Raw genomic sequence first — 19,587 nt, forward strand, 5'->3', positions numbered from 1 at the left:
TGAGGTTGCAGGCTTGACATTTTTTGGGCAAAAAATTGAACTAAATGTATGTATGTATGTATGTATGTATATCTTTATTTATATAGTGCCTTTAATGTACATACAGTAGCGCTTCACAGCAGTAATACACGTGACAATCATATAAATAAAAATAATACAAATAACACACAATGGGAAAAAGTGCTTAAGACATAAAAGTGACATTTAGGAAAAGGAGTCTCTTCCCAAAAGAGCTTACAATCTACATGACCCATACATACAGTATGAAAAGAAAAAAACATATAGAAATAAATCAAATCATTTGTTATAATGGATGTGCATTAGGACTTGTTTGGTCACTTTCTCAGTAGCACGCCAGTTAAATTTTATTTAATTAATATTTAATTCATATTCATATTTAAAAAAAAATTATTAATTAAATACAATTTATGGCAAAACCATAACTCCCAAATTCTTTTAACTAAAACACGGGTCAAGTGCACATCGTTACCTAGCAATAAATACAGTTTAAAGTATTTAATCATAGCGCTTGTGCCCAAATGCACAAAGCTCTGTTAGCATTTTTAACCTACGGTAATGTTAACATAAATTAATGTTAGGTTAATTGGAACGAATATCCACTAAAGAGATCCACTAAAGTTAACTCAGTGTTACTCCTTGAAATAACATGTGGTTGCATTTATCCGGTCGTAAGTACTAATGATATGCCAAAGAGATAAAACGTTGCATATCCACTAAAGGCTGTTGAAGTTAACACTGGGAATTAACATTAGGTTATTTCCATCTAGACCCTGATATACAGTATGGGTTTTGCTGGAGAGGAGAAAGAGAGAGGAGTCTATTTTACTAGAGTATCAAGTGATTATCTCTCTCCCCTACCCCTCCTCTCACTCTCCTCTCCAACAAAATCCATATTTTAGAGACAGCATGGGAATAAAACTATCTTTAGGTAAGAAAGGCATTATGCCATGTTATTTGAAGCTAACGCAAGGTAGTTCTAATTTAACCTATGTTTCTTTACTAATCAGCACACACAAGTCTAAACTATGCTGACTCTTCTCTGTCTTTGACTCCCTACTCAGACAACCCTCAGCTGCCTCTTCTTCTTCCTCCATCTCATCTCACTATTTCAAGGAGAAGGTGGAATCCATACGCCAGGACTCCCCTCTGTTTCCTCCTCCCATCCTACACTTCTTCCTAAATCTCCTCATGCATTTCTTGACTATTTTTCCGCTGTCACACAGGAGGATGTGTCACTGCTGATCTCCTCTTTTCCCTCTGCCACTTGCCCTCGACCCCATTCCCTCCAATCTCCTAAAACCTCTTTGTCCTACTATAATCCCTATGCTCACACACATTTTTAACTCCTCTCTCTACTCTGGTACCTTTTCCTCCTCCATCAAACATGCAACAGTCTTACCATTACTGAAAAAAAAATGCAAGCTTGACCCTACCTGCCTTTCTAACTACCGGCCTGTCTCCCTCCTGCCTTTTGCCTCTAAACTTCTAGTATTCTCTCGCTTGCTCCATTTTCTCAACACAGATTCTCTCCTAGACCCTCTACAATCTGACTTCAGCACTGCTCACTCCAATGAAACAGCCCTCACTAAAATGACTAATGACCTCCATGCTGCCAAAGATAGAGGCCATTATGCTCTGCTCATATTACTTGACCTCTCTGCAGCATTTGATACTGTGGACCATCCTCTTCTCCTTCATATTCTCCATACTCTTGGTATTCGTAACAAAGCTCTATCCTGGATCTCCTCTTACCTCTCGCATCTTACTTTCAGTGTCTCTTCTGCCAACACTTCATCCTCTTCTTTTGATCTCTCTGTGGGGTTATCCCAGGGCTCTGTCCTGGGACCTCTCCTCTTTTCTCTGTACACACTCTCTCTTGGTGACCTAATCACATTTCTTGGGTTCAAATATCACCTCTATGCTGATGACACACAAATTTACTTTTGAAACCCCTGACCTGACACCTGCTGTACAGACCAAAGTTTCCTGTCAAAACAGGAACATGTCAAAAACAGAGCTCCTCATATTTCATCCCAAACCTGGCCCTACTACCTCCTTCCACATTACTGTTGGAAGTTCTGTCATACACCCAGTAGCACAAGCATGCTGCCTAGGGATCACACTCGACTCCTCACTCACATTCTCCTCTCACATTGAAAACGTATCTAAAACCTATCGCTTTTCCTCCGCTATATTACAAAGATAAGCCCTTTCCTCTGTTGCTCGACTGCAAAAACTCTGACTCAGGCACTCATTCTCTCCCGTCTCGATTACTGTAACCTCCTGCTGTCCGGCCTTCCTGCCTCTCACCGGTCTCCCTTACAATCTATCCTAAACGCTGCTGCCAGATTCACTCTACTCTTTCCTAAATCTGTCTCAGCATCTCCCCTGCTGAAATCACCCTCCTGGCTTCCTATCAAATCCCGCATCTCACACTCAGTTCTCCCCTCACTTTTAAAGCTTTACACTCTTCTGCCCCTCCTTATATCTCAGTCCTTAATTCTCGCTATGCCCCATCCCAACTCTTGCATTCCATTCAAGGATGTTTTTGCTCTACCCCCCTTTGTATCTAAAGCCCTCTCCCGCCTTAAACCTTTCTCACTCACTGCCCCACACCTCTTGAATGCCCTTCCCCTATTTACCTGAATAGTATCCTCACTATCCACTGTTAAGACCCACCTTAAAACACATGCTGAACGAATCATATGAGTAGCTCCGTGGCTAATATTATACACCTGATACATAAAGCTTGGCCCCTTGCAAGCACTTACCAGAATGCCCTCCTGCTGTCTATGTACATTCTTCCTACCTTCAAATTAGATTGTAAGCTCTTCAGAACAGGGACTCCTTTTCCTAAATGTTACTTTTATGTCTGAAGCACTTCTTCCCATTATGTGTTATTTATATTATTTATTTATATGATTGTCGTGTGTATTATTACTGTGAAGCGCTCTATACTGTACATTAACAGCACTATATAAATAAAGACATACATACATACATATATACAACTTGACATTAAGTTTATGTTTACGAGTTAAATAATGTGGGTCTTTTTGCATATAATTATCTTTCTGGATATGACTCAGAGGAAAAAAAGTCAGTTACTAATTTGGGGAACCTAATGTTATTTGCTCCGATTTAATGTAGGTTAATATATATATATGGATCTTATTGCCCTTACATGGAACGAAATAAAAAAAATATTGATTTATAGGAGAAGTGATTGCTTCAAATTATGACTAAGGGCCTCATGCAGAGAGCAGCGCAAAAAGGAATCTCGCCATTTTCCGGCGAAAATGGAGCTTTAAACCGCCGGAAAAGGCAAGTTTAAAAAAAAGCTCCATTTTTTTTTTTGTTGCTTGAAATGCGCCGCGCGGCTGGAGAGTTTCTAATCTCTCCAGTTTTTTTTCTGCCGTATGCAGAGAGCCGCGATCGCCATCTAGTGGCTGTTCGCGCCAAAAAAATGGCGCGATTTTCAACATTTTTCCTCTCCACCAAGCAGCTGGCGCTCCGCGGCCGGTGGAGGGAAAAAAAAAAAACGCGATTTATTCCCCAGTAGTTTCAACAGCGCTTATAGCGCTGGTTGAAACTCTCCATATGCAGAAAGGCTTGTAAATGCAGTTTTTTGCCCTTTCTGCATATGGAGAAAAAAACTCTCCAAAAAAGCTAAAAAATTTCCCTGTCTCCAATTCTAAATAGCGCTGCTCTCTGCATGAGGCCCTACATGAGGTACAATAAGAGCAGTGCCTTAAAATGGTTTAAATATAGAATATTATTATGGTATATAATTTATGGCCTATAATTATTACGACATTGGGCCTCATGCAGAGAAATCTCGCCATTTTTTGTAGAATTTCGCGCAGAAAAATGCAGAAAATGGCGAGTTACGGAAAACGCGCCATTTTTTTTTTCCTATTTCAAAATCTCGCCGCGCGGCTGGCGAGAACCTTCATCTCGACAGTTTTAAAATTCTCCGAATGCAGAGAGGTACGAACGGCACGTAGCGGCTGTTCGCGCCAAGAAAATGGCGCGATTTTCTCATTTTTGCCGCGCCAGGAAAAGTTGGCAAGAAGATGGCGCTCGCCGCCTATAGTAAAGGGGACAAAAAATGCGCGATTTTTTGTTTACACATTTCTTAAGCGCGCATCTTTCCCATTTAAACTCGCCACACGCATCCATGTTAAACATAGCAGAATTCGAACATTTCTGCATATGGAGAATAAAACTCTCCAAAAAAGCAACTTTTTATGAAATTCGCCAATTTGAAAATTCGATGGTCTCTGCATGAGGCCCATTGTCTCTTTAATTGACCTTTGCTTTCTATCTTCATGACTTAAATAAGTAGATTGATTATAATTGCTTAGAATTGTGCTTTTATACATAACAGCTGAGAGAGACTGGTATTACCTTGAGGAGGATAGCATTTATATATGCCGAAATGTATACAAATTGGTGGAGGCTATGCTCCAACTCTTTGTTTATAATGGACTTGTTGCTAACAACTTTTGTTTTTATTCTCATATAGACTTATTTCTCTTAGGTCAGCATCTACCACCTCATACTTGTCATTGTTAATATCAGCAGACCAGGTGAGTCCAGAAAATAATGAGTAAATCTAGCATTTTTCTGTGAAAACTGTGAATTGCTCGGGAAGGATAAAACTTCCTTCCTATACGTTCGCTAAAACTATCCTTGATTCCTTATATTACATGCAAAACCTGAGAGGCACCACCAAAACCTGAGGCAAAACATGGATATAAGGTCTGTGGACTGTGCAATCTGCCTAGGTGACTGTGGTTGTTACTTAATTTGTTAATTAAACTGATTGTTTCCTGTGGACTTTTATTATTATGTATTGTTGTAGGGTAAAAGATAGTGGTGCCTTAAATGCTCCTGAGGTTAGGTGATTAAAAACACTGACAGTCCATTCAGCTATTAATGTCACATAATCAAATATTACAGGCTAGTACTAGAAACATACTTTAATAATTTGTTATCTGTTAAATTAAATGTTGATAGGATATATGATAAATAAACTTATTTGTACAAACATACTTTAACTACCTTCTATCAGATAATTACAACATTTGTTTAAGATGTTTTGCAGGAAAAACAACAATGAAAAATGACCCTGGTATATGGCCTTTAGCCATTTGTAATTTTTTTATTGAATGGTACAACATGCCTTGTCTGTGTACATTTCTAGGATTCATCATATCCTTCTGTTTCTTTGTTCACAGACATGTGTTCAGTTGTACAACTGTCAATCTGGGCACAAAGCCGTCATGGAAAGATAATAGCTAAAAAAGAAAAGCTTTTCACCGCAGTGTTTCCTTTTCCCCAATGTTTACTTTGATGTACTGTGCTCGGATTCCTGAACTGTATTTTTCTTATTATGTCTTGTATAAAAATGCTGCATACACATATTGTCTATTGACATGCAACCCACGTTTAATAGGACTCTATGGCAAGTAAATATGACAATATATTAAAAAAAAAACAAGCAATATACAAAATATTCATATTAAATGTGACATTTGGTACAAACGCTTTAAAGTCAATGGGGAATTTCGGCTGAAAATGACCAACTGGCTGCTTCAGCTCATATAGAATAAGCCCCTTAGGCTCATCTAGACACTAACTGATTGTATAGCATGCGCACACAAGGAGTTAAAAGTACAGCTCTATGTCGTACTAAGTAGATTGGGATACAATAGGATTAAAAACTTAAAAGTGGGTGAATGGTCCCTTTAAAAACCAGATAAGTATTAGTACAGTATTTTAAAATCATCCATTCAACATTTGTACTGTAAAATATTCTAGTGTTTTCAACTGCAAGGGATGATTGCTAATCTTGTTTGCTGCACCCTAAACATAAAGGAATCAGATTTACTGTATGCACATCAACATCTGTGAAGGGCAAATTATAACAAGATAAAAGAAAAATAAGACAAAATAAACTCAAACTTTAATTAAAATATTTTTGGGTGGGGCACTGAGGTGCGACGTGAGCACTTTGTTATCTGAAACTCGTCCGTGACCTCGCCTTGTCTATGGTCAGTCAGAATTATTATGTGTTGTTGCAGTTCAGTGCACGACCGGCAGGTGGCACACTAAATACCTTTGTCTATAATACTCTGAATGCAACAGTTCAGTTCAGCAATAACCTTGCAGGTGTCTGAATATAAGGTAAAATGTGCACGTCTCTTTGTATAATGACCTTGTACATCTCTACAGTTGCAGTTTCACCTTTAATTAAAACCCAATATGCATTAACCAAATCTGTCTCATAACGTTTTTACTGTACTGTACATGGCATGAGACATGGTGCTTTCTCCATGCCACACACGACAGGCTTGCAGTTAGACCTATATGATGATATTGTACAATTCAATTCGGGACAGATAAAAGTGTATCTTTATCTGAGATCTATCAGTATATCGTTGACAAGTACCCATTCTACACAAAAACACTACACCAAAAAGGCTGGAAGAATTCTATTCAACACAACCTAAGCATTAATGATTGCTTTAGTAGAGCACCATGCCCTGGCAAGAGGGGTGCATTCTGGGCACTGCCTGCAAAATGGATCGGTATGTTTGATGATGGTAACTTTATATATATAGTTTAAAGAACCAGATGGCACTCACATAAATGGGTAAGTGGGGTGCTTGCCCATAGGTAAAAATATATAACAGAACTCCTTACCAGGCAGACCATCAGATCCAGGACCACGCCGCAAAGAAGATACAGCACTCGTTGTAAAGTCCAAAAAGATGTATTGTATGAACAGGCACAGTCAACCGTCGTTTCGGTCCTAACAACAGGACCTTTCTCAAGGGAGTGCTCATGCATAAAGTGACAGCAACCACCATTAAATACCCACACCCAAGCCCATGTACCTTATGTGATTGGCTAACATGAGCCCCACATGCCCACACAGCTGTAGGCAACTCCGTCAAGTGAGGAGATGACGTCATCACTGCGCACCAGACTACTCACCGCTACCTGCGACAGGGAGCGTCTCCCGTAACCAGGGAAACCCCCTTTATACCAACAAGGCCCATTGCGCATGTGTAGCGCTGTCATCTCAGCAGCACTGCGGCCGAAGGGACTAACAGGACTAAGGGGGATCCCCAGGCGCTCAACCCAGTCAGAAGGCAGCGGAGAAAGATCTTGTCAGCAGAGGGGGCAAAGCTGCGAATAAACTAAGTGTGTACAGGACCACCCACTGTGCAACAAATGTAAAACCACGGATGAATACAGGGAAAGGAGGGGAGGGGAGATAAGGGGGAAAAGGGGAAACACACATAACATAAGTATGGGAGACAAGGGAGAGACACACCAGGAAAAGCAGGGAAGGCAAATTTTCGCCATTATTGTTATATTCTCATAAAGTGACTATTCTATGATGGAAGACTTCACAGACATTTCTGGAATTTTCTCTACCATTTTGGACAGTGTCAGCTACAGTGATGCTGACATTGCTAAAATTAGATTTACTGAGACCTTTGAGGCTGCTTTGGGCTCTGACAAAGTGTCAGATACTTACAATGATCTTATTAAACTGAAAAAACGAGAGGTAGATTTCTATATGCATGGGGTGACTTTGTCACATTACCACAGGGAAAAACCTATCTCTAGGGGTTTTCGGATAAAAAAATCAACCTACGATTGGTCGGACAGACACCGATTTCTGCAGAAAGTGGATAGGGATCCTAAATAAATGTACCTATGACCTAATGATCCTGGTAATCGAGCAGTCCAGTAAAGAGATTACACGTATAAAGAGAGAGATACAGGTGATCAATGTTAGACACAGTGAGACACTAGCCTCTGATACCTCTACAGACTGGACCCACAAAATTCAAACTACCATTGATCTGCATTGATAGTCTCACTAAGTATAAACGTGAAAAACTTAAGCAGGTCACTAGTGATTACCAAGACAAGCGGGTGTATAGGTGGCTCTTTGGACTACATAAACCTGGCATAGGGAGGGGTGGACAGAGAAGAGCGTACTCCCGTCCCAAGAAGACTCCTGGTACAGATGCTGGCTAGAACACGAGCGACACAGATATCTCAGATGCCCCAGAAGGTACACACTCTGATCCTTTTTAGGAGGGGGCACAGGAAGCTCGCACAAGCCACCCAACTCCGACGTGGGAGAGCGGTCAGGAGAGGTGCTGGGAAGAACAAGATACCTGGAAAGAGAAGCCAAGAGGGGGAGAGGACGCCCCAGGATGAGGTGATTTTCAACTTATCTTCCCATTTACTCACAACTGCAGAGACCAGTCTTCTCCACAAAAGATTGTCATTTGTCCCAACTACCTCACAGGATCCCTTTCTATGGGAAGTGGATATGTTTAAGCTTGATCGTCAGCTACGACTGAAAGATTTTTTTCTATAAAGCAGAGGTACTGACGTGGCGGCCGTTATTCGAATGGATCTCGAATTGGAAGTCTATATAATCCCCTAACTCTCCCCGGTTTTGGCGTGTTATTTTTAAAGAAATGACTGCTGCGCATTAGATGCCCAAAGCAGGGACCCCTGCTGTGTGAATGCTACCGGCGTCTGCCTTTGTGTAATAGACGCGCAGAAAGGGAGTCTGAATCAGTCACTCTAACTTTTTCGCAGGCGATCGCGGGGGTTTTATTAAAATTCTAAAATTACAGTTTTGTAGCAGGGGGTCTCGGACCTGAACCACATTGATTTCAGGTCCGGGGACCCCCTACTTCCCGAGTTACAGGCCCCATTATGGGGTGCCGGTACACCCGCCATGTTAAAATCCTGTGGGATCGAATCTAAACAATGCAGAGGGATACCGGCACCCCATAACAGGGCCTGTATCTCAGGAAGTAGGGTGTTCCCAAGGCTGAAATCAACTTTGTTTAACTCAGAAGACCCCCTGCTCCCCCACACTAGTATCAAACACCCCCCCCTCCATAAAAAATCATTACCTTAGCGGTTAGCTGCTAAGGTAATGAAGCTGCTTACATTTTATTTTTATTCATAGTGTGCATGAGCAGGGGGTCTCCTGAGCTGAACAAAGTTGATTTCAGGTTCGGGGACCCCCTACTTCCCGAGTTACAGGCCCAGTTATTGTGTGCGGGTATCCCCGCCATGTTAAAATTGTGGGTCACGTGACCGCTGGACTAGAGGGATACGGGCACCCCATAACGGGGCCTGTATCTCAGGAATTAGGGGTCCCCGAGGCTGAAATAAGCTTTGCTCATTTCAGGAGACCCCCTGCTCACGCACACAATAAATAAAAATTTAAAATGTAAGCAGCTTCATTACCTTAGCGGCCATGCAATGCCCGCTAAGGCAAGGAAGAGGTTAAAGCACAGGTGCCAACCCTGTGTGTAAAAAAAAAACCTAAAACATGGCCTACACAGTACAGGCATACCCCGCATTAACGTACACAATGGGACCGGAGCATGTATGTAAAGTGAAAATGTACTTAAAGTGAATCACTACCTTTTTTCCACTTATCGATGCATGTACTGTACTGCAATTGTCCTATACGTGTATAACTGATGTAAATAACGCATTTATAACAGGCTCTATAGTCTCCCCGCTGGCACACAGCTTCGTTACTGGTAGGGAGATGGTATTGCTGTTCAGGACGTGCTGACAGGCGCATGCGTGAGCTGCCGTTTGCCTATTGGGTGATATGTCCTTACTCGCGAGTGTACTTAAAGTGAGTGTCCTTAAACCGGGGTATACCTGTACAGTACATTTAAATAATTCAACCCCCCCCCCCCCCCGCACCACCAAACACACATACATTACATTAATGGGCCAAATAACTATTATCGAGATATGGATAATAGATTATTTGGCCCATTATTAAACACATTAACTACAGTAGCCTAATAAAATTAATACAGTTCTACTGTACTTACCACTGCAATGCAGTATGAATCCCCTCCACCAGCAAAGCCCATCTGTCCTCCGTTGCCAAAAATACATATCAAATACATTCTGACACATACAGTAACATCTCCAAAAAAACACACCACAATGCAAATTAAAATAAATCTCATCTCCCAAGAACACAGCACCTACAGTACAGTACAGTAGGCAAATCAATATCTAACAAATACAATAAACAATACAAGCAACAGTAGATAAACAGAGACATTACACTTTTAATAGCCACAGCATTTTTGTACAATAAAGCACTTTACCTGACACATCGATAGGTCCAGCCCAAATCACCTCATTTGTCTGATTCTGGTCTCACACGCTGTAAGATCATGCTTCATTTGCACAATATCCCAAACCTCTCCAGCAGCTGAATCAATATGCTATTCTCACCTTCAAACACCATGTGAGTTTTAAGCTATATTCCCAGTGGTGCTACTAAGTCAACTATTACACAGTGGGAGTCCCTGCGTGTGAATAGGACTCATGCTGTGTGAATCCTACTGGGATGCATCAGTCTGTAAGAGATGCACAGTAAGAGTGAGACTTAATAAGTCACTCTAAAATGCGATCGCGTGGCTTTATTTTATTTTAATAACACAGTATTGAGGCAGGGTGTCTCTGGAGATGAATCACATTAATAAACGGGGACCCCATGCTTCCCGAGTTACCTGCCCCATTATGGGGTGCTGGTATCCACGCCATGTTTAAATACTCCCGCGTTACGGTCCATGTGACCGGGACATATAAACAATGAAGGGAGATACTGGAACCAGATAGGATGCTCATTTAAATGTCATGTATTTTATTTGGTGCTTGTTTTTTTTAAAGTTTCCCATTCATTACCATTGTGGCAATCCATGCCCATATTGCCCACTGTGACAATCAATTGGTTTATTGGCAAATGTTTTTTTTTTTATTGAAATATAATGTATTTTAATGTATTTTATTCATTGCTTGTTTTTTTATTTGTTTAATTGTCGTTTGCCCATTTATTGCCATTGTGGCAATCCATGACCATATTGTGGGCATGGTTTACCACTGTGACAATCAATTGGTTTATTGACAATTTTTTTTATTGAAATGTAATGTATTTTATTCAGTGCTTATTTTTTTATTTGTAGCTTACCCATTCATGGCCATTGTGGCAATCCATGCCCATATTGTGTGCATGTTTATCACTGGTACAATCAATGTGAAGAGGGGTGAGGTATGTCACGGGAGACCAGGCAGATTACACCTTTTTAGTCAAAGAATGTTTAGTCCGCGTTCTTGCTTCCTATGGATGCAGAAAAGTAATTTCTCTCCTTCCTCTTGCAGCTCCTGTGATTCGAAGTGTCTCCCCCCACTCCAAAGAAGGACCCCGGCGGAAGACTCCGTAGGCAGATTACACCTTTTTACCGGGGTCATTCAGAGAGCAAAACAAGGTAATTAAATAAATTGTAATTTATTCGGCATACATTCGCATACACAAAATGACACAAAATTCAGATGAAAAGCACACTTACTGGGGGTCTGGGGGTCGAAAACTAGACTCTTCTAGGTGCAGAGAACTCTAGAATAAGAGTTTTACCCTGACTGGGACAGACCGGAATCTCCTGGTTCCACACAACACCGCTCCCTTCTCTTCTGAGAACTTGGACTCTTTTGACCGGGAGCTACCACCGATTCTCTGGAACCGAAATCGGCATAAAATCCCAGCCGTGACCGTTGCATTCGATTTTGAGAACCTGGGCCCTAAAAATGGGAATTAGTCTTTGGCGGGCAGACTTTTCAGGCTTGAAATCGAAGCCGGTTACTCTGCTATTCGCGCAAGAGCATCTTTGAAAAGACCGCCTGCACTCCAAACACTAGAAATCTCAAATCTGATTATCTCAGACGATTCTTATTGTATTCTGAGTTTCATTTATGAAACTCAGCAGCCAATCATCGCGTAGGAACTCTCTCAGTAGCCATTCAGAGCAAAGCCGGTATAGAAAGCCGGGTCAGCGGGAAATCTGACATTGCCAAGGGACATGCGCAAGTTTGCCACCTCCGTCCCTGGCTCTCTCATGCCTCCTGCTGGGTCAAGCTCCACTAAATCTGGCAGAACAAATGGCAGCCCGGATGACTGCCATTGTGCCCCTGACTTGGGTAATTGAGCCCTTCCCTGCTACCCAAATGGCTTTCTGACCACCTGAGACCTCTGGCTAACTTTGAAATCCAATGTCCAGCAGACTTACTGGCACCTATGGGTTAGCCCTGGCAGCCTGTCTGAACATCGGTTCCGAAAGTACCAGCTCATTACAGTACACAACAGTACATTTCAATGTATTAATAAAATAGACTTTAATACATACCTAAGCCCTAGGTATGGGGAATAGAATAGAAAAGTTGTTAATAACCGCTAAGGTGATTAAGGGTTTGCAGGTCAGTAGTTAATTTTTTATTTTTACTGTTGGTGCCCACTGAAGACGAGGTGGATGCAGAGGATGAGGCGGAGGATGAGGATGGACTTCATCCTGGCAGGGGTAAGTACAACTTTAATTTAATATATGTTGGCTGGGTAATGTTGTTGTTATATTTTATTTGTTAATGGGCATACGTGCTTTTATCCAGATTTGGATAATAGGGATTTTGCCCATTACTGTACTGTATGTGTTGTGGGGGGGGGGGGGGTTGATGCAAAGTAATGAAGCTGCTTTTATTTTATTTTGATAGCACAGTATTGAAGCAGGGGGTCTCCGGAGCTGAACCGCATTCATTTTTTTCTTAGGGACCCCCTGCTTCACGAGTTACAGGCCTCGCTATGAGGTGATAGTATCTCTCTGCGGTATTTAAATGTCACAGTCATGTGGACCATGATGTGGGAGAATTAAAACATGGCAGAGATACCGGCACCCCATACCGGGGCCTGTTATTCAGGAAGCAGGGAGTCTCCGGGGCTGCAATTAATGTGGTTCAGCTCCGGAGACCCACTGCTTTAATACTGTGTTATTAAAATAATAGCCATGTGATCGCCTACAGTATTAGAGCCGCGCCGGTAGAGTTACTGATTCACTCTCACTCTTACTGCTCATCTCTTAAAGACAGGTGGAACCCGGTAGGATTCACATAGCACGAGTCCCATTCAGACACAGAGACCCCCGCTGGGTTACATAGTTACATAGTAGATAAGGTTGAAAATAGACATACGTCCATCATCCATTCTACAAATGCATCCACGGGTTGTATCCAATGGTGGATTTTGATGAATCCACACGGATTCAAACTGCCCAAATCCATTTGTGGATTTTACACTGCGAAACAGATTTTGGGGGTATTGTCAAAAATTAGAGACAGATGTGTATTAACACCACTGCACTCTAACTAGAAGCCGCTCCAGAGTTTGATTCAGACTTGCTGCAGCTACACCTCATCAGCACCTGCTGTGTGCACACTGTACGGCAACGAATCAGAGCTCTGGTTTCACTTTCATCTTCTGTCTTGCAGCCGTGTAGCTATTGGCTGTTCATCCTTCATAAGCTCAGCATTTGCCTCTGCAAATAACAGTGTGTTACTTGTGACATTGTGCTGGTTGCAAGCACTCTGTTGTTCCTGTCCGGTCTTGCTTGGCTGTGTCTGTCTTGGCTTGCAGTTTCACCTGAACCTGGACCACGGATATTTACCTACTAGTCTAAAGTCTACTACCCTCCAGTCTTCTACCCTTGACCACGGTGAGTATACCTACTACACGACTTCTTCTACCCTGACCGGCTACACGACTACAAACCTGCACACCGAATGTGGCCTCTCGGCTCCAGGTCGGTGTTTATTAATCCCCACCTCTGCCTCGCGGTCCAGTCCTGTTTGTGGCGAGCACTCGTTACAGTATACTCAGCACCGCAAACATGGATCCCTCTGAGGTAGGTAGTTTTGACCCTGCACTACAACCGGTTCACTCAAATGCAACAGTACGTAGATCAGAATAACAAATGCATGGATCAGACGCAATCTACCATAGACCAGCTACAGCGTGCAGCAACCCCCAACAGACCAGCTCCAGCTCCCCCAACAGTGCAACAGCTCCCCCAACAGTTTTACCCATGCCGCCGTTGAACCACGACTCCCTACGACGAATCGCTGTCGGGGATCACTCATCTGTCGGGGTTTTCTAAACAAATGTTTTATTCAATTTGAACTTACCCCTTCTCGTTTTGTGTTTCACTGTTCAAAAGTTGCATACATCATGTCCCTATTAACTGATGACGCCTTGGCATGGACATCCCCTATCTGGGAGCAAAGATTGGAACTCATGAGTGACATATCTCTCTCCACACGGGCATTCCGAAGGTTCTTCAACACTTCAGGACTTAAGGTAACGGCTTCTTCTTCCTCCTGCATATTTCTCAAGGCAGTCGAACTGTGGCCTGCTACGCATTTGAATTCCGGATTCTTGCCGCCGAAACCGGATGGAACGTTTAAGCACTGGTAGCAGTATTTTGGCTAGGCCTTACGGAGAACCGCAAGGATGGACTCTCCGCACTGGAATGCCCTGCAGGTTTAGAGGATCTCATCACCCTATGTATCCACATGGATCTGCGCCTATAGGAGAGAAGAACCGAGAAGACAGCGCAAAGGAGGTACACGATCTCATCATACTCTTTCAGCAGCTCCCATTAGCGACTATTCCCGGGATACAGAGGAGGCAATGCAGCTTTGACGTAATAGCCTATCAACCAGCAAGAAGCAGAGAAGACAAACCTCTGGTCTCTATGTATTGTGGTATTGACGGACGTCAGGCCCTCCTTTGTTTCAATAAGTCGGGAAACGCCAAATCCGAGTGAGAGAAGGGAGAATCATGCTGGGAAAATTACATACTTCTCCCTCTAGTCTACCTAATAGGTTGCTATCAAGATGACCGGGAAATCCTTCACGGTCAAGACACGGGCCTTTATGAACTCTGGGTCAGGCAGTAACTTCATCGACCAGAGTTTCGCAGAGAAACATGGAATTCTGTTGGTACAGAGAAAATCTCTGGTAGGTCTGGAGGCGATCAATGGCAGACCGTTACAGCCTGCGTTCATTTCCTTAGAGATGACTCTACTACAGTTGGAGACAGGTACGGACTATACGAAGAAGGTTTGACCGGACGTAATCCACTACCCCAATATTTACGTAATTCTGGGGTTACCGTGGCTTCAACTTCATAACCCTTTCATGGATTGGGCAGGGTCTTGACTCGTCCATTGGAGTTCACTATGTCTAAAGAACTGTTCTGTTCTTTCCCAAATGATGGCTGGTGTCTTAGTACCGTCAGAGGAGAACCCCGGCCTACCCACTATCTACTCCACTTTTCGGGATGTATTCGACAAAGTTCATTCTGAGGAGTTACCACCACATCAACCATTTGACTGTCCCATTGATCTTTTGCCCAGCTCGGTTTCACCCAGAGGAGGTTTATATCCACTGTCATTTCCGAAAAACTGCTCCATGAAGGAGTACATTCAGGAAAACCTTCATAGGGGATTTATCCAGAAGTTTTCTTCTCCTGCTGGTGCAGGGTTTTTCATAGTTAAAAAGAAAGATGGAATGCTACGGCCATGCACTGACTACCTAGGACTCAACAAAATCACGGTAAAAAATGATATCCTTCACCACTCATTTCTGAACCGTTTGACAGGTTGCAAGGAGCATCTATTATCACCAAATCGGATTTACAAGGGGCTTATAATTTGTTGAGAATTCGTCAAGGTGATGAGTGGAAGATGACTTTCAATACGCGTGATGGACACTACGAGTATCTTGTTATGCCTTTCGGACTCTGTAATGCTCCGTCAGTATTTCAGAACTTTGTGAATGAGATATTCAGAGATCTCCCCGACAAATATGTAAATTGTATACCTGGATGATATCCTAATCTTCTCTAAAGCAGCACAAGAACATCCAGGTCATGTGATGCAGGTTCTAAAATGGTTGCGGGAGAATAATCTGTTCGCTAAATTAGTGAACTGCCAATTCCATCAATCCAGTACCTCTTTTCTGGGATATATCATCTCGGATACTGGATTAGCTATGAACCCAGCCAAAGTCAACGCCATTCTGAATTGGTCATGCCCCCTCAGCCTGAAAGCTGTCCAACAGTTTCTAGGATATGCAAATTATTACCACAGATTTATTCAGAACGTTTCATCCATCCTAGCGCCTATCACCGCATTTCGTTTCGCCAGCCTTTCAACAAAAAGTCTTGGAGTGTGGTCATAGTTCCAAAACTTCTGGTCCTCCTGGAGAAAGTCTAAGTGAAATTCACCTTTATTAGTTTAGTGAAAAGTTCACTTGCACTCAAAAATTAATGTTTGCTTAACACTTAGAGGTTAATAAGCATTGCATGTTTAATTATTTTGATTTCCTTCACTTTGGAAATTCGATTAAACGTTAAAACATTTTTTTTAAAGTCGTAGAGCTGCTATTTTGCCAATTTAAAAAAGCCAATTTTATTTTTACAATTTGGACCGATTCGCCAGAAGATTCTAGCAACGTTTTTTTTGCAGGTATTGCAAACTATTATAACGTTTTCTAGAAACGGCAGTGAAGTTATTATTGGCAGATTTGTACATACTGTATGTCAAGAAATAAGTCTTCCACCACGGAAGGTGTCTTATAAAGTAAAGAGAATGGGCGATCGATGCCGCCGCCATCGCTCCGTGATACTCAGACTCACCAGGAAGTAGTAGATTAAAACAAACTTTATTCAGCTACATAAAACGGACACTGGAACAAGGACAGACAACTAGGGAACCTCCTCCCACGCGTTTCGAGCAAGACTGCTCTTTCCCCTGAATTAATTGGTGTGTTACACCTGTATAATTGCTACTTGGTAAATAAGCTATATAGAGTGGGACTACAACGTTATCAATTAATTGCATAATCATATTCTTAAACTAACATTGAGTACATCTATATTTATAGTGTAGTTTTGCAGCAAAAGTTATAATCTGTGCTCCAATATATATCAATATATTACAATACGATCTCAAAATATCCACAAGATTTTTAACCGGACCATTATAAGATGACAATGATGTCACTGATTACTGATATATTTAATTAGTTAGTATAGGCATATAACTTGTATGGAAGACTGGCAATAATATCATAGATTACTGGTATATTTGATGTCATTATTACACATATCTAAAACATCTAGCCAAGTTTATCTGAAAAACACAAGATGTTAGAGTGATGTTTTTTGAAACGCTCAAGCAATAATAAACATTAACATGCAATTCATCATGTTTAGGAACACATTTGCAATAATGTGTAATAGAATAGACCTGTTGTAAATTTAACAGTAAATAATCGGTTCAAGTAAAAGAACAAGGGAAAGAATGAAAAAAGGGGGAGAAAAGAAAGAAAAAGGGAAAGAAGAAAGGGGAGGAAAAGGGAGAAAAGAAGGAAGAAAAGAGGGGGAAGGGGGGGCAAGGAAGGGAGGAGGGAAAGGGGAGGGGGAGGCAAGGGGGGAGGGGGAAGGAAGGAGTATAGGAGGAGAAAGCAACAGAAAAGGAATGATGAACACAGAAAAAATATATAAACATGATTAAATGTATTTATATCATAAAAAAACTTTCAAGTCCCATTCACTATTTAACCCTTTGGGAATTAATGTGTCGATAGTAAATATCCAAAATGCCTCTCTTTGATACGGGGTACAAAATTTTGGATCTATCTACCCCTCGTTTATGGGGTTTGATATGTTCCAGAATTAAGCATTTTTACATTTCTTAAAGTGCCTCATTAATAAACCCAAGTGATTTAGAATGGCGCTAAACAACAGAGCTGGTAATTAAAGTGATAAATACACGTATGCAGTGAATTGTAAGGTGCAACAAAAAACAGATTCTCAACCTTCACGGGGAATATGTACAGATTCCCCACAAGATAATGTAGATACAGGTGTTGGAAGGGAGCGATGGTATCAGGAACACCCAAAAAATAGAAGATACAAAAATAATGGTGCAGTATAATAACATATAGTTTATAAAAAATCTTGGCTCTATTAAGTGCCTACTTACACCAAGTAAGTGGTTATATTAGCATTTAGCAGGTCAGCTGGTAAGTAATACATCGCAGTTGCAGGAACCCGAACAACTGGTAATGCAGGAGGGATCTCACTCGAATAGGGGTTTCATGGAAAACAAGGGGAGACCATGGTGTAGATCGAAAATTCAAATTTATAAGTTAAAAACATATAAGAAATGTACTCACAATAAGTACATAACACATGTATAAATAGCGTTTTCTTGAGGCAGTAGAGCGCTGGAAGATGGGACTTGCTGCTACACTTCCAAGTGACCCTCGTCGGATCGCGATGAATGGCGTGTGATGTCACAACCGGTAAAGGAATGACGACTTCCGGTATGGCACACACGGAAGCGGGCAGCAGGGAGACGCAGCAGGCTCGGCACCTTCAGTTTCACAACAGCTGTGCAGGCTAAAGATGGCTCTACGCGTTTCGCTGTGTTCACCACAGCTTCCTCAGGAGAAAGTAATACCCCCAGTGGGTACACAACACCTATAGTGCATATAATCAATCAATTAAAATTAGCTAAATTTAACACAGGTCCTCCTTCTTAAAGGTACATGACTCTGTGGTCAAAATGAACCTCACAAATATAAAACAGATAAGATTATAATAGACACTCGGTCATAAAGCTAATACATGACATAAGATATCAAACCAAATGACTCATGGCAGTTAGGAGAGATGGGAGAGAGAGAACAAAGATCGGTCAGTATGTATGAAATACATTTTGTCAGTACACATCAATAGGTCTATAAGATGTTATAAAGTACAATGGGGGACAGAACGTAGGGGAGAGGGGGGGGAAAGGGAATGGGGAGAGGGCACAGCAGAGAATGTACAAAAAAGGGGATAACAATGGTATATAATCAGGTGAGGAATGGTGTTAATTCAAAGTCTGCATTAAGACCATTGGGCATGAGGGTGTTAAGTCTGTGAATCCAAAACATTTCACGTTTACTTAGATCAACTTCTCTGCTGCGGCCTCTCCAATGTTGCATAACATTTTCTATACCAGTAAATTTCCAACCCTTCGTGCTTGAGTTATGATAATTAGCAAAGTGTTTAGAAACACTATGTGTCAGTACCCCTCGTCTGATACTACTAAGATGTTCTATGATGCGGGTTTTTATTGCTCTTTTAGTTTTGCCCACTTATTGTAGCCCACAAGGACATTCTAATACGTAAATTACATACTCTGTGTAACAATTCATGTATTGTTTTATCTTAAAGTCTTCCTTCCTGTTGTTGCCTTTAAAGTTATTTTTAGCCAATTGTTTATATTCACAGGCTTTACAGCCGTAAAAGCCCTCAAGTTTCTGAAACCATCCATTTTTATTGGTATCGGACCTTTTTATAGCACTTGGGGCAATGATATTTTTCAGATTTTGTGCTTTTTTTAATATAATTTTTGGATATTCTGGAATTTCATTTTTCAAGATTGCGTCATTACGCAGGATGTGCCCGTGTTTACGTATTATTTTACTAATATTCTTTGATTCCCTATTAAACGTTGTTAAAAAAGCAGTGTCAAAATGATTATTTTTCTTTGAAAGTCCATTTTTAGGCTCAATCAGCTCCTTTCTATTTAAAGT

Source organism: Ascaphus truei, chromosome 2 (assembly GCF_040206685.1).
Source record: "Ascaphus truei isolate aAscTru1 chromosome 2, aAscTru1.hap1, whole genome shotgun sequence".
Taxonomy (NCBI): Eukaryota; Metazoa; Chordata; class Amphibia; order Anura; family Ascaphidae; genus Ascaphus; species Ascaphus truei.